The sequence below is a fragment of the Dipodomys merriami genome, unplaced genomic scaffold (assembly GCF_024711535.1).
Source record: "Dipodomys merriami isolate MVZ:Mamm:240054 unplaced genomic scaffold, mDipMer1.0.p SCAF_13, whole genome shotgun sequence".
NCBI lineage: Eukaryota > Metazoa > Chordata > Mammalia > Rodentia > Heteromyidae > Dipodomys > Dipodomys merriami.
In genome coordinates, this window is record NW_027202604.1 from 41,077,089 (window position 1) to 41,091,280 (window position 14,192).

A 14,192-nucleotide genomic window follows, 5' to 3' on the forward strand; every position below is an offset into this window, starting at 1 on the left:
ACGGTGACCGAGGGCACGAGAACTCTGCCCACGCAGCGCGAGCTCCGCGCTGGCCGCTGGCCCTGGGCGCACGCGCGCCCCGCCCCCTGCGCGGTCCCGCCCTCGGGCCCGCCCGAACCCCGCCCCCTACCTGATCAAGCCCCGCCCCAGAGAGGACCCGCCCCCAGTAAGGTTCCACCCCTTTATAGCCCCGCCCATGCCCATTCAAGCTCTACCCTGTTTGGGCACGCCCCCTGTGAGGCCCCGCCCAGAGCCCCGCCCCCAGCGTGGCCCTCTGCTATTCTCACCCTGGGCGGCCTGCTCTGAGCGCTACGGCCCAGAGGTGACCTCGTGCCATTCCTTCCACTGCTAGTCCCCTCCACCAGCCCCTTAGGCCGTCTTCATGCACAGATGTTCTCCAAGCAGGATAAATGTCTTATTTTGGGAAGTGTGAATAAAGCCAATCTTAGGAAATACTGATATTTTCAAAAGTAAGTGTCACCTCCTCCTCTGCCTGAGGACAAGAGAGCAGCAGTCAGACCAGGGAGAGGACACGCGCCCAGCCATGCGGACACACCGCTCTTGTGCTGTCAAAAGTACATCTGTCATGTGTAAGCCACCTAGGTTGTGGTTCTTTGCTGTAGTCAGAGCAGACCCACATCACCCTTAGCAGCTCCTGAAGGAGCTTGGGGGAAACGTTCTCCGAGGACCCCTTTTGCTGGGTCCCTGAGCTGTCACTCCACACATGTTCTAATCTCCTCAGGACACATGTATGCCAATGGTCTCCTGTAACTATTGCTCTACTCTTATCTGCCCAGGTCCAGGAGGAAAAGACCTCATCACAAGCCCCAGCTCTACCCCTGGAGCCTCGTCGCAGGCCAGCAGTATACTTGACAGAGTGAGCCACAGATGGCATCACCAGCACATAGATGACCCTCGTCTCCTCCCCCTGGTGTACCCTCATGACAAATGATCATCTCCACTGCTTTCCCTTCTGACCAGAGAGCCCCAAATCAGGGAAGCAGGGGCTGCCCTGGTCCCTGCCACTCCCAGGCCTGTGCAGTTTATTCATGCTTTTGGCTCACAGGCAGCTGCTTGACACTAGGTGTGTGGGGCATGTTAGGAAAAGGACACGAAGGCCAACACCTGAGTTCTGGAGCGAGAGCTCTCAGGGAGAGAGAAATCAAGACGATGTGGAGGATGGCACAGGCAGAAGCCAGGGGGACACCTGGGAGGACAAGTGGCCTGCGTCATATGGAGAGCCACCAGAGGGCAGAAGTGAGGGAGACATCAGTGTCGATGCTGTGAACATGGCTGGGTAGCCCAGACCTTGCTGTAGAAAAACTCTCGAGGAAGGTGGCTTGGTGGTGGAGAGCTTGCCCAACATGTATAAAGTCCTGGGTTCGATTCCTCAGTACCACATACCCAGACAAAGCTGGAAGTGGCGCTATGGCTCAGGTGGTAGAGTGCTAGCTAGCCTTGAGCAAAAGCAGCTCAGACGCTGAGCTCAGGACTGGAAAGAAATAAAAGCAAAGAAACTCTCAAGGAAGGAAAGAATGCAATGCAATGAATTCACACAACTGGGCTGTCAGCCTGAGCAAAGGTCAGGGTTTGGAGAAACTTAGGAAAGAAACAACAGGGGCATGTCCCCTTCCTCCTTCAGACTGGTCATGTGAGTCTTTCTCTTCTTCTCTGTCCCTCCTCCTTCCCTCTGCTCTTACCCTTTGCCTCCCATTTTGTTGAGGTGGCCTCTGCTGTGCAGCTCAGGCCGACCTTGAACTCCCTGTGCTGCCCTGGCTTGACTGGCCTTAAACTTGCAATCCTCCTGCCTCAACCTCTACATTGGAATCATGGCCGTGCATCACTGTGCTCAGCTGTGTCTCCGCTCTTAATCTCTCTTAAGGTCTTGATATAAATTATCCCCACCCACGAAAGGCTCCTGGTTGAAGGCTGTGTCCCTGGTGCCAGAGCTATGGTGAAGAGGCTGGGGGAGGGGCTGCTGACTTCCTTGACAGACAGTAAATCTGTAGCTCTCAGGCTGCCAGGGTGATAGGGCGTATCAAGCCTCACCATCTTAGCGTTTACACTTAGCTTCTGTAATTCCATTTTGCTTTTGTGACTCTTTCTTAAAGGTAGGACTGCACTTGCACTCATGAGACTACTTCCTTACAGTTTGTCGTGTAAAGATATATGTACCCACTGTTCCGTGTATGCTCCTAAGCAAGTGGGTCATAGGGATGGGTCCTGGAAATGGTCATGCTGCCCAGCTCAGTGCTGTGCTGGCTTCTGTCACTTCCCGCTTGGCTTGCACCTGCAGCGGGGGGGAAGTTAGGGACTTTCCACCTGAGCAAACAACAAGAAGGTGGGTGTTCTGCTTTCAAAAGGGCCCTGAGACTGGACTTGGGCTGCACTTTGGGCACCCAATGGCCTGGTGTAGTCCTGGCCAACTAATAAAGACTTTCTATTGACTGTACTCTGTGTCATGTGGTCTCTCCTGGTGGCCGTCCTCACAACACGAGGGCCTGGGGCCTGATGGGAGGAAGAAGCTGTGTCCTGTCTCTGGTGCCCTCCCCCCCCTCCCTTTCCCTCTTCTTCTCCCTTCTGGCTACCATGCGGCAAGCACTGTGCTCCTGCACAGGCCTGCAGCACAGGGACTTCAGGACCCTAGACTGAAACCTCCAAAGTCATGAGCCAGAAAACCCTTTCCTCCTCCTTCAAGCTGATTTTCCTCAGGCATCCTGTCACAGGCCAGAGCCCAATGAACACAAGCTCTTAATCACTCTTTACCATTTTGCTTCTCAAAGAAAGTTTTCCATTTTACTCATCAAATCTGTTTTTTAATTCACTAAGTTTTGCTTCTGCCTTCGCTAGTTCTTTGAAACCATTTTTATTCTTCCTATTCTTTAAGTTGTATACTTAACTCATTTATCTCCCACTTACTTTTATAAAAAAATGTACCCAGGCTCAGTGGCTGACATCCATAATCCCAGAGAGTCAGGATATGAAGATCAGGAGAATCACAGTTCTAGGCTGGCCTGGGAAAATAAATCAAGAAATTCTATCTAAAAATTAACTAAAGTAAAATGGGCTGGAGTTATGGCTCAAATGTTAAGCACAAGGCCCTGGGTTCAAACTCCAGTACTACCAAAAATTGCTCACTTCCCCCCCGCAAAAAAAAACTCAAGCAACACATAAAAGTAGTGAAGACAGATCAGACTACAAGATAACGAACATCCTAAAGTTTAGCAGAAACAATTTTTGTCCCTGTATGTATGTTGGTGTTGGCTATTCTATCCATTTTGTATGTGCTTAAACAGACAGAAGGATGCATGGAAATATAATTTTACAAATATAGCTATGCTGATTTATTTTGGGCAGTACTGGGATTTGAACTCAGGGTCCAACCATTTCTAGGTAGCCACTCATTAGAGCCTTACCACTAGCCCTTTGTAGCTTTAATTATTTTTCAGGTATTTTTCTCATCCTTCCTTGTAGCTCGGATGACCTGTGCTCACCACCACACATGTCTTCCTGAGAGGAGACCTTAGTAATTTTTGCTTAGTCTGGCCTTGAACTGCGATCCTCTTCATCTCTAGCTCTGGGGTAGCCAGAATTTCAGGCCTGAACCACTACACCCAGCCCTGGTTCTGCTCATTTTAAAACAAAATATAAATGAAATAATGAAATGTTGAGGCAGGGGGAGGAGGGAGGGAGAAGCTAAAATGGAATTGGATGAACTATATGTTCCTATGCTCCAAACAAATTTTTTCCAGAAAAGATCATTTCCTCACAGAGCTCTTTAAAGAAAAGTGATTAAGCAACATTGAGATTGGAGTTCTGACATTGTTGACAAACTCCAACCTTTAGCTACATGTTTTTACTTCCCAACAAGAAGAAAGTAGAACACTTGGATGTTTGCTACCTCACCTCCTTTTCACGCACAAATTTTGTGAATTTTATTATTTTTCCATTGTCAGTCTCTGATATATGCATTCTGCTTGAACGATATGACTGCATTTGGTCACACGTATTTAAGTGGGGATACAATACCAAACACCGACTTCCTTCCCAAGGCTTTTACATCCGTGAATTTAAATATTTCAATTGACTCTTCCTTATTCAGATTGACTTGTCCCAGGTAATTTGAGTGGGAGGTGGTACTGGGTTTGAACTCAGAACTTCAAATTTTCTAAACAGGCCCTCTACTACTTGAGCCATGCCCCCCAAGCTGCCCTTTTTGCTTTTTACCCATAGTCTCACTTTTTTCCCCAGGCAGGCCTTGAACCACCACCCTTCTCCACCTCTGCCTTCCAAGTAGCTGGGACGCAGGCGCGAAGCCCTGTGGGTCACGGTGGTGGCCAGTGCTGGGTTTAAGCGCCTGCCTGCTACAAACACAAACAACTTAGCACGTCCCAAAGCATTTGGACCAGACTTTGTCTCTCTGAGCATCGCCTGGAATGCAGGGGGCGTGGAAGTGCTGAGAACAGACTCTCCTCCACCATCTGCCAGCCCAGGACTGAGCAGCTGGGAACAGTGGCACTGATGATCCCGAGGGCCACTGTATTGTGGCTCGGGCTCAGGTCTGTGTGAGACTGTGTCCTGCGGCTGAGCAGGGCTGTGGGAATCCACGGCTGCACAGGGTGGGGGCTCTCCTCTCTCCCTATCTCTCTCTCTCATTCATTCTCTTGCTTTCTCCCTCTCCCTCCCTCTCCCCTCTAGCTCTATCTCCCCCCCCCCAACCCCCACTCCTTCTCTTTCTCTGTCCCTCCTCCCTGCTTGTGCTCTCTGTCTCATTTTTCTTCCTGGCCATAGGAGGCAGGGCACTCTGCTCCTCCCCAGCTCCGGTTGTGTGCTGCTGTCTGTGGGCCTCATCCCGGGCCGTGGACCACAGACAGGACCTCTGACACCTTGGCCAGGATAGCCCTCCCTCAGGCCAGCTGAGTTTTCTCTGGCATTTTGTCCCTGTGATGAAAAGCTGACCCACAGAGCGGGTATGGCTGGAGCAGCGGGGGAGAGCCAGCGTTTCATAAGCTAACTTTATTAGGGCAGGCCTGGAACTCCGTCCAGCCCGTATGCAAGGAGGACAAATCAAGCTCCATTTCTTTTTGAGGGACTAGGTTTGAACTCAGAGCCTTGAGTGGGCACAAGGCTGCTGTCACACCATCAGCCCTGTTTCTTGCTGGTTAAAGGTATTTACACTGGAACTTTGAAACTACACCAAGTTATGCCCTGCGCAACCCCCCAGCTAGCCATTCTTTGGTCACGAGGAAGACCTGTGTACGGAGAATACAAATGGGTGAGAGGCCTTGGGCCTTTGAGAAGGTGGAGCAGTGCTGCCCTCTGGCTGGACAGCTGCCATCTAATATTTAACTTGCAATTACTGGCAAACAAATGCTGCCTTAAAAATTAAACATATATATTCCAGGGTTGTACGGTTAGGTTCAGAAAAAATGAAGCCACACTTTCCTAAAAAGCATCCTTTGTCCTGATTAACACTTCAGTATTTACCGTCTTTCACCCAGTCTTATTCGGGACAAGCTCTGTCTTTGCTGGCTTTCGTATGTAACCGCCCTTCTCGCGTTTGCCCATCAGCTTCCTGGATGGGACCCGGAGATGAGTCACGGTTTAGGAGTTTCGGCCGTGGCCAGTGTCTAGGTTAGCTGTTGCCAACACATGCGAAGGTCTGGTAGCTTCGAGAAACCAGGGCGCGCGGCTACGGTTCTGCGAGGCGCGGGCCGGGGCGCCTGGCTGGTGGCCGAGCCGCGTGGCAGCTCCTCCCGGCTCGGTGTCGGCCGGGAAGCCGGCTGCGGGGGGAGGCAGGGCTCGCGGGAAGGGCTTGGACGCGGAGCCACGGGCCGCGCGCGGGGAGTGGGGGTGGGACGGCGGCACCGCAGACGTGGGCTGGTCTGGGGGAAGAAACGCTTTAAAAAGGCGGCGCGAGTGCTCTGCGCGCGAGCCCAGCCTCGGGGCACCGGTCCGCGGATCCCCGTCCCCCCCCCCCCCCGCCGCGCTCCCGCTCCCGCAGAGCGGCCTGGGCCCCCGCCGCGCTCCCGCTCCGGCTCCCGCAGAGCGGCCTGGGCCTCGGGCCTGGACCCCGCCGCGCTCCCGCTCCGGCTCCCGCAGAGCGGCCTGGGCCCCCGCCGCGCTCCCGCTCCGGCTCCCGCAGAGCGGCCTGGGCCCCCGCCGCGCTCCCGCTCCCGCAGAGCGGCCTGGGCCTCGGGCCTGGCCCCCGCCGCGCTCCCGCTCCGGCTCCCGCAGAGCGGCCTGGGCCTCGGGCCTGGCCCCCGCCGCGCTCCCGCTCCCCTGGGCCTCGGGCCTGGCCCCCGCCGCGCTCCCCACCGTCCAGGGCGGAGAGCAGGCCGCGAGGCGGGAGACCCCCGCACTCCCTGGGCCCGTGAGCACGGGACGGCTCGGCTGAAGCCCAGGGGAAGGGGAGCCGCCCCCTTTCCTGGCTGGGGTGGATCTTTCCAGAAGGTAGCCTAGCCGTGGGGGTTCTGAGGAAATGGCGACGCCTGCTCAGGCGGAACAGAGCGATGCCAGCGGCTCCTCTGAGATCAGAGACCTCCGGTGCCTCGGAGCAGGGTGGCCTGCCCACCCCAGTCTCCTTCAGTGGGGTGCGGGAGGCGCCGCGGCGCCGCGCCTTCCTCAGAGGGGAAGCAAACGGCCGTCGGCGAGCCGCGCCGGGGCGGGGCCTCCTGGGACGGGGCGGGGCCTCCCGGGGACGAGGGCGGGGCCTCCCGGGGACGAGGGCGGGGCCTCCCGGGATGGGGCGGGGCCTCCCGGGGACGAGGGCGGGGCCTCCCGGGATGGGGCGGGGCCTCCCGGGGACGAGGGCGGGGCCTCCCGGGGACGAGGGCGGGGCCTCCCGGGACGGGGCGGCGCCTCCCGGGGACGGGGGCGGGGCCTCGCGGGGCGGCGCCTCCCGGGACGGGGCGGCGCCTCCCGACCCTCTGCGCCTGGAGCCTCCCTTCTGGAGGGCGGAGGCTCTCGGAGGGCGGCGGCTCGGAGCGCCGCGTCCCCCGGGGCGGCCGCGGACACCACGCTAGCGGCGGGCGCGTCCCCGCAGGTAGCTCGCTGGTACCGCCCTTTACCTGGCCTACGTGCCCGGGCCGTGGGTTCGGCCCCCAGCGTGGCAAAGTTAGTTACTGTCCTTATCAGTAATGATCACGACGGCGGCTGGTCTGGGCCCGCGTGCTCGCCGCAGCACGGCTCCGGGCCCGCGCCCGCCCCCATCGCGGAGTCGCACTTGAGCTCGGGCACCGCAGAGCCCCTCGCCGAGGCGCGGGGCGCGGCTTCGAGGAGGGTCCCGGGAGAGCAGGACGCGGGCGGCCGCCGGGCGGCGCTGGCGCCCCTCGGTTCGCCGACGAAGCCGCGGCTCCGCGGCCGGGTGGGGCGCGGGGCTCGGGGCGGCCGCCGGGCGGCGCTGGCGCCCCTCGGTTCGCCGACGAAGCCGCGGCCCCGCGCCGCCGGGACCACAGCAGGGAGCCTGCTCCCGTTCGGCCACCGCACTCGGCCGGGGAGGAGGACGCGGCCCGCGCCGCTCTCCCCGCTGCGGAGCCGAGGCCCGGGCCGGGAGGCTCCCGCGGGGCCCGCGGGCACCGGGGTGGAGAAACACCCCGCCGCGGCCTCTGATGCGTGCAAATGGCTTAGACTCTTCCTGGGCTCAGCAAGGAGGCCGAAGCCCGGGCTAGCCGTCCCGCGGTGGAGTCCACACGTTGATGGAGGCGGGGGGAGGAGGGTACCGGGGGAGGCCGGGGCGGGGATGGGGGCGGGGATGGGGGAGGAGGGGCCGGGGGAGGCCGGGGCGGGGATGGGGGCGGGCCGCGGCGGGGAGGAGGGGCCGGGGGAGGCCGGGGCGGGCCGCGGCGGGGGGGGGGGGCCGGGGGAGGCCGGGGCGGGGATGGGGGCGGGCCGCGGCGGGGGGGGGCGGGGCGGGGATGGGGGCGGGCCGCGGCGGGGGGGGGGAGGGGAGTAGGGGTTGCGGCGGGGGCCGCCGCGGGGCGGGGCCTCGGTGCCCTGCGGGCGTGGACCCGGCGTGGCGACGGGAGCCTGGTGTCTTCAGTGCCAGGCCCGGGTTCACCCCGCCAGGCCCGGCGCGCTCCGGGCGTTGGCAGCCCGGAGGGGCCCGTGGGGCTCCGGGCCTCACCCGGCGCAGCGCAGCCCTTGGCAGCTGCTGTATCCCTACCCTTCCCGCCGCCCCGAGCCGCGGCGGTGGTCGCGGCTCCGGATCCGGCCCCGGGGTCGGACACCAGCTCCACTGCCGCTAGTGTCACCGCTCAGGCCCGGCGTGCCCCACACCCACCCGTGGCCCTGAGGCTCGGCAGGTCCCGGGAACTCTTCCAGCAACCGGGGCACCGGGCACCGTTCTCGTCTGCGGCTTTGCCGGCCCTCCCGGTCTCTGACTCTGCTCCGCTCCCCTCTGCTCTAGGGAACTCTTCTCCCCTCTCTGACCAGCTCCGCCCAGAGTGGTGCTGCTTCTGCCCCTGCCTGGCTTTAGGTTACCAGCCCAGCCATTACTTAAAGATTGGAACTATGCTTCGGGAGCAGCCCAGAAAGGCGTCTCCAGGTTGGCACCGTGAGAGGAGCAGCCTGCTCCGTAGCTGGGATGCTAAGGCCAGGGTGTCTGCACAATCAGGACATAGCCTTTCATGCAAATGAGGGGTTGTGCTGCACCAATCATGGTCTATCTCTTTGTAAATGACAGCTGTGCCTGCACCAACCACAGACCTTCATGTAAATGAGGAATCGGGGTGACACCAATCACAGCAGCTCTCTATGCAGACAAAGAGCTGTGTCTGCATCAATCACAGCAGCCCTCCATGCAAATGAAGAGCTGTGGCTGCACCAATCACAGGTCCTCTGCTGGACCTTCCTCGCCCCAGGGGAAGTGCGCCCCCTCTGGCCGGGGTGGCAATGGCGGCCGGGTCCTCCGGGCGGCCTGCGGTGGGTGGTGCTGGAAAGGGCAGAGCAGAGCCGCGGCTGGGACGGTGCCTTCCAGAGCCCGAGCTGCGCTCTGCAGCGAGCAGCTGTGGTTGCCGCGCAGCCTCCTCGGGGTCTCTGGAGGTTCGGGGAGGCCGGGCCGCGGTGAGGCGTCCAGCCCTCACATCTTGGGCTCATTTACAGTGAAAATCAACACTGGAAGGGGGCTTGTAATGAAGATGTTTCATTACCAGTGCTTTAACCGAATCTGGCATGCTCTGCCGCTAGCCCGCACCCAGGGAGCCGGCAGGCGAGGGGCAAGGGCCCTTTCCAGAGCTGACAGCAGTGGCAGCTCAGGAAGGCAACAAGAGCAGAGATGGATCCTGGCGCCCTTGGGGAGGCCGTTTGCACAACCGCCTCTTCCTCGGCCCCTTTTCTATCTGTATAGCCTCTGATCCGCCCCGAACCCCTGGGGCCTAACTTTACCCAGCCGCGCTGCAGATGATGTGTTCAGAGGGCAAGGGTGGACGAGATGGACGGGATCTTTGGGGCCAGGCCTCCCTGGCGGCTGCCTGGGCGGCCATCCCTTCGCATCTGGAGGACCGCTGCCTCCGAGGCCGAGTCCGCTGTGTACCTGCAGGATGTTACCCACGGCGCCTCTCAGGGCCCCTTCTTTCCTTTCTCCTCTCAGACGCTGCATAATGGCCCCGGAAAACTGGGGTTGGCACGCTGGCCTTTCATATTTGCTTCCTGCTCACTCACAGAAATCATCTCACTCGCAAGAATTCATCTTGCTCCTCTATGGCAGAGGTATCATATGCCGGTTAAAGATGCAGAGTTATAGTTATTGGAGATAAAACTGGTTTCAGCAAGTTCCAGTGTCTGGAGACAGACCAGAGATTGGAAGCAATTTGGGAGGCTGCTAATGGTCAATTATTACAACTCCCGGTGGCTTTATTTATGTATTTATTTATCTTGCTGCAGAAGTGTGCTTCTTGTCCTTGAGCCGTGATGTATGGAGCAGGTGAGAATTTTCTGAGAGATCTCAGTATGCTCCCCCCTGCCTTTGTCTTCCTTCTTCTAACAGCCATAAGAATTAGTGTCTAAATAAAATCAACCAACAGGAAAGCATGCACACTGCTGCTTTATGGCTCTGACAGATGATCGTAATGGGCAGCAAGCCTGTAGAATAGAAAACCTATAAAACAGCTTCAAAAGCACCTCTCCTTTGTCAAGTTAGGATGAAGAGCATCTATAGACTTGAGAAAAAAAATATCAACCAGCCAGAAAGTGTGGGTGAATTTCTTAGGTCTGAAAACAAGATGTTTATAACACACAAGACTGAATTCTAAATTGCAAAGCTATCCAGGCTGGGATTGGAGGCAGATCTAGACTTTCTTCCTTTACGAAGTCTATGGGATTTGAATAAATGTACTCATTCCTGTCACGGGAAGACAAAAGACCCAAGGCGCGCTTTTTTTGGGGGGGTGGAGGGGTGTCTTCCTATGTAACTCAGACTGGCTTTAAACCCCAAAATCCTCCCACTGCAACCTCCCAAGGGCTGGTATTATAGCTGTGCATCACCAGACCTGCCATTCAAAGCTTTTCTTATGAAAAACAGAACAAAAAAAGGACTTGGAAGGCAGCTATGCTAACCAATATACCCACAGTGCCCATACAAGAGAGACCTCAAAGTCCAGCACATGTGACTCAGCCCCATCCTGCAGGAATGGTGCAGGGGATGTCTTGCTGTCCTACGAGAGCCTCTGGGCGCCACCAGTGAGCTAGTGTGCAGAGCTACCTGGGTTCAGCAATGCCAGTTGCACACACAGCGCCACCTACAGGAGCCCTGGGCAGAGTCATCACAAACCTGCCATGCCCGCATGGGTTTGCCAGGGCTCTTCACACTGCCTTGATTTTCCTTTTCAACCACATCTGCGCCTAGGATTAGTCAAATGACCTTAACTTACTGGATCAACCCTTGGCACTCTCAAGGGTTTGTGAAATGTCCTTGCTCTGTCCTCTACCTCCGCCCTCTACCAGGAACCACTTCTTGACCTAGCTTTGACTACCAATGGTCAAGCACCAGCTCGATAAGCCCCGGTTTACCTGTGAAGAGGGTTCAATGAGGCTTCAACACCCTGGAGCAGGGAGAGGCATGTTTGAACGGGGAAGCAGAAGGAGGCTGGAGAGGCAGAGGCATGCTAGGAGCAGAAGGCTGCAGACCCCCTTTCCCCTGCTCTAGGTGAACACCTCTCCCACTAGCATCAGTACTGCTAACTGCTTGATCTGTTTGGAAACCTGCAAGTTTGTATTGAGATTCTGAACGGTTAACAAGAAAGTCTTTCTGTCATGTTCTCCCCATAACAGGCCTGTAAAGGAGAGTCACCAAAATCAATCAACGACAACAAAAAGTATGTCTCAGGAATCAGGTCGAACAGAGAGAGTGAACAGGAGTTTGGGAAAAGTATAATAGGTGACTTTGGAGATCTGCCCAAGGTTGTTGCCTTCATTTAAAAAATAAGGATATTAAAGACCTGACTCCCTAATTAGGAAAAAAAATTCAATAGCTAGCTTGATGAAAAGTGGAATGAATACAGCTGATGATCTAACTGGTAATTTGAAGACTCATGCTGAGAAATTATCCCACAAAGTACCATAAAAGTACAAAGCATCCACTCATCTTGTAGAATGATTACTAAATGACCCATGCTGCTGACCACATATATGGTATATATGTGCATATCTTAGGGAAACTAGGAGAAGGACACAGAAACAGAGGGAAACGGGAAAACATACAACAGTGGGACCCATCAGCTGTACTGGTCATTGATCGAAATGAACTAAGCAACTCAGTGGCGGCAATGGGAGGGAGGGAATGAGTGGGAAGGAGGGAATAGCTGACACTAAGCAGAAGGAACGTAATGTACATATCACCCAATGTGGAAGAAATAACTGTATTGACAAAGCTCATAGAACTCATAAACTTTATATACCATGATAAAGACAATTTGCCCCATGGGGGGGAGCACAAAGCACTAGAAAACATGGATGCTGGGACTGAACTTGCCTAGCACGCATGAGGCCCTGGGTTCCATCCCCAGAATCATAGAACAAAAGCTCCAAGAACTCTACAGGGTGAGGTGGCACACCCTTGGGATCCTAGTGCTCGGGAGGCAGAGCGGAGGATCCTTGAGCTCAGGAAGAGTCGTGAGAGCCTCAATGAAAAGGAAAAAAGTAAAGGAAGGAGAGAATGGGGGGAAACAGGAGGATAGGACTGAGGAGGAAAGAAGGAAGGGAGAAGAAAAGAGAAAGAGAGGGAGGGGGGAGAAGAGAAAATCAGTAACTATTTACATACTAGCAGATGTCCATTAGAAATGAGCAAAAGATTCCTTCCAGGAGGCAATGTACAAGAGGCCCAATGTAGACCGGCATGAAGACCCATATACAGAAAGCAACCAACATTCTCTCAATGGCTGTGGTAAGAATGCGCTGGACAGATCTTCCGTGGAGAAACCTGTGAGTTCAATGGAACCACGGCGGCAATCTCAGGGGAATCTCAGGGAAGACTGTTGACGGTATGTGCCACAGTGATCACCCCCCCAAGGGAAATTTTCAGGAACAACCATGACATTTTCAAAAAAGAAAAGAAAGAATAGGAAAAGGATTATTTTCCCTTAACAAACATTAAGATGACTTTCTGAAATGACTGGTGAAATCTGAGGTGAGAGTTTAGATGTATCTGAAGAGCAGACTCACAAAGCCAAGGAAAGCAGGCTCCCCGAACACGCCGGTCCCCCGGCTCTCAATCTGCTGGGGTTTCCTTGTGAATTCTAGGCGCTCCAGATGTGCCTTGCATGTGGTCTCACTGAGTCTGGTGGTGCAGGCAGACGGATGAAGACAAGCACAGTATTAGGATAGGCCCTTGGTGGGTGGTCAGGGCCTGGCAGCTTCAGTGAGGCCAGTCTTGGGGTTATTTGGAGAGCTACTTAGGGGCATGGTTAGCACACCTGAGGTAGGGTGGTAAGAGATTGGGAAGGGGAGGGGAAACTCCTGCAGCCTCCTCTGGGTGAGCCCTGGCTTGGTGTGTCCCACAGGCCAGCCTGGGGTCCCCTCAGCTGCTCAGAGCCCGCTGGGGATCCAGGGGCTGGCCCCTCCCATTCCTGGCCAATAAAGGCTGAAAGGCGGGAAAACAACATAGCCAAGGAGGCAGGTAGAACTTCCCAGGAGCCCCTAAAGGAATTGGGCCGATTTAGAGCTCCTATTTCAATGTAATGTTATTTCCTTAAAAGTTTGCCTACACATTTAATGAATTCATAAAACTCAACCTCAAGCCTCTCACAGGGTGTGGGGAGGGGCGGGTACAGTTTTATAATTTCACATTTGCACTCTGGGTGCTGGAGTTTGCAGAAGCCAGCGTGGGGGCTGGGCTGGGAGCAGGAATGAGGAAGTGAGATTCCCAGGAACCTCCTCTCAGTCATGTTAGGTTTATAAAACGAGGTAGGAGTAAGAACAGCACCACGCACGTGGTATTCAGGTAAGGGGTAGGTTTATTCAATAGACCTGCTGGGACCAGGCCAGGTTGGCACTCCACGTGGCTGGCAAAGAGGGTGTCTGGCCCTGGGTTAGGTCTTATCTAGGGTAGGGGCAGGGAGAGGTGTGTCCAGGTAAAGGGAAGTGGGACCAGGTAAGAGGAGGTGGGACCAGGTGGGAGAAAGGTGTGGCCACATCAGATCCAGATGTGACCTCAGCGGATGCTGATATGACCTCTTCCAGGTGTCCCAGTTGCCTAGGTAACACAGGTACTGGGCAGGGACTGCTCACCACCCAGGAATGGACCTTACAAGTCACACCTTAAGGCCTGGGGGGGGGGGGGGAGTTGTGGGGAGGGGTGAGGCACGCCCGCCAGGAGGAGCCTCCTGCTCTCATACCCACACCACATGGTCAGATGGGCCTTCAGCTCAGTCCAGCCCCGGGGGCGAGCTGGTCTGTGTTCCATGGGGTACGAGGGTCCTACATGGGGCCTTGGGAAGGGCTTCCCACCTTCTGAGACATCTAAACCAGAGTTCACATCTTGACACTATCTTTTAGTAAAAAGAGCCTGAGACACGTCTTCAGAGAACAAGAGTAATTCTATCTTGCTCAGGCAACCTACGTTGATTAACTTTTTGCCTTTCTTCTAAGCCCTGCTAGCCAAGATGTTTTTGAGAGTGTCATTGTATTGAGAGGTATTATTATGTTGAAATTGCCCAGAACCTGCACAGATTACAGAAAGAGGTTGTTTATACTGAAAC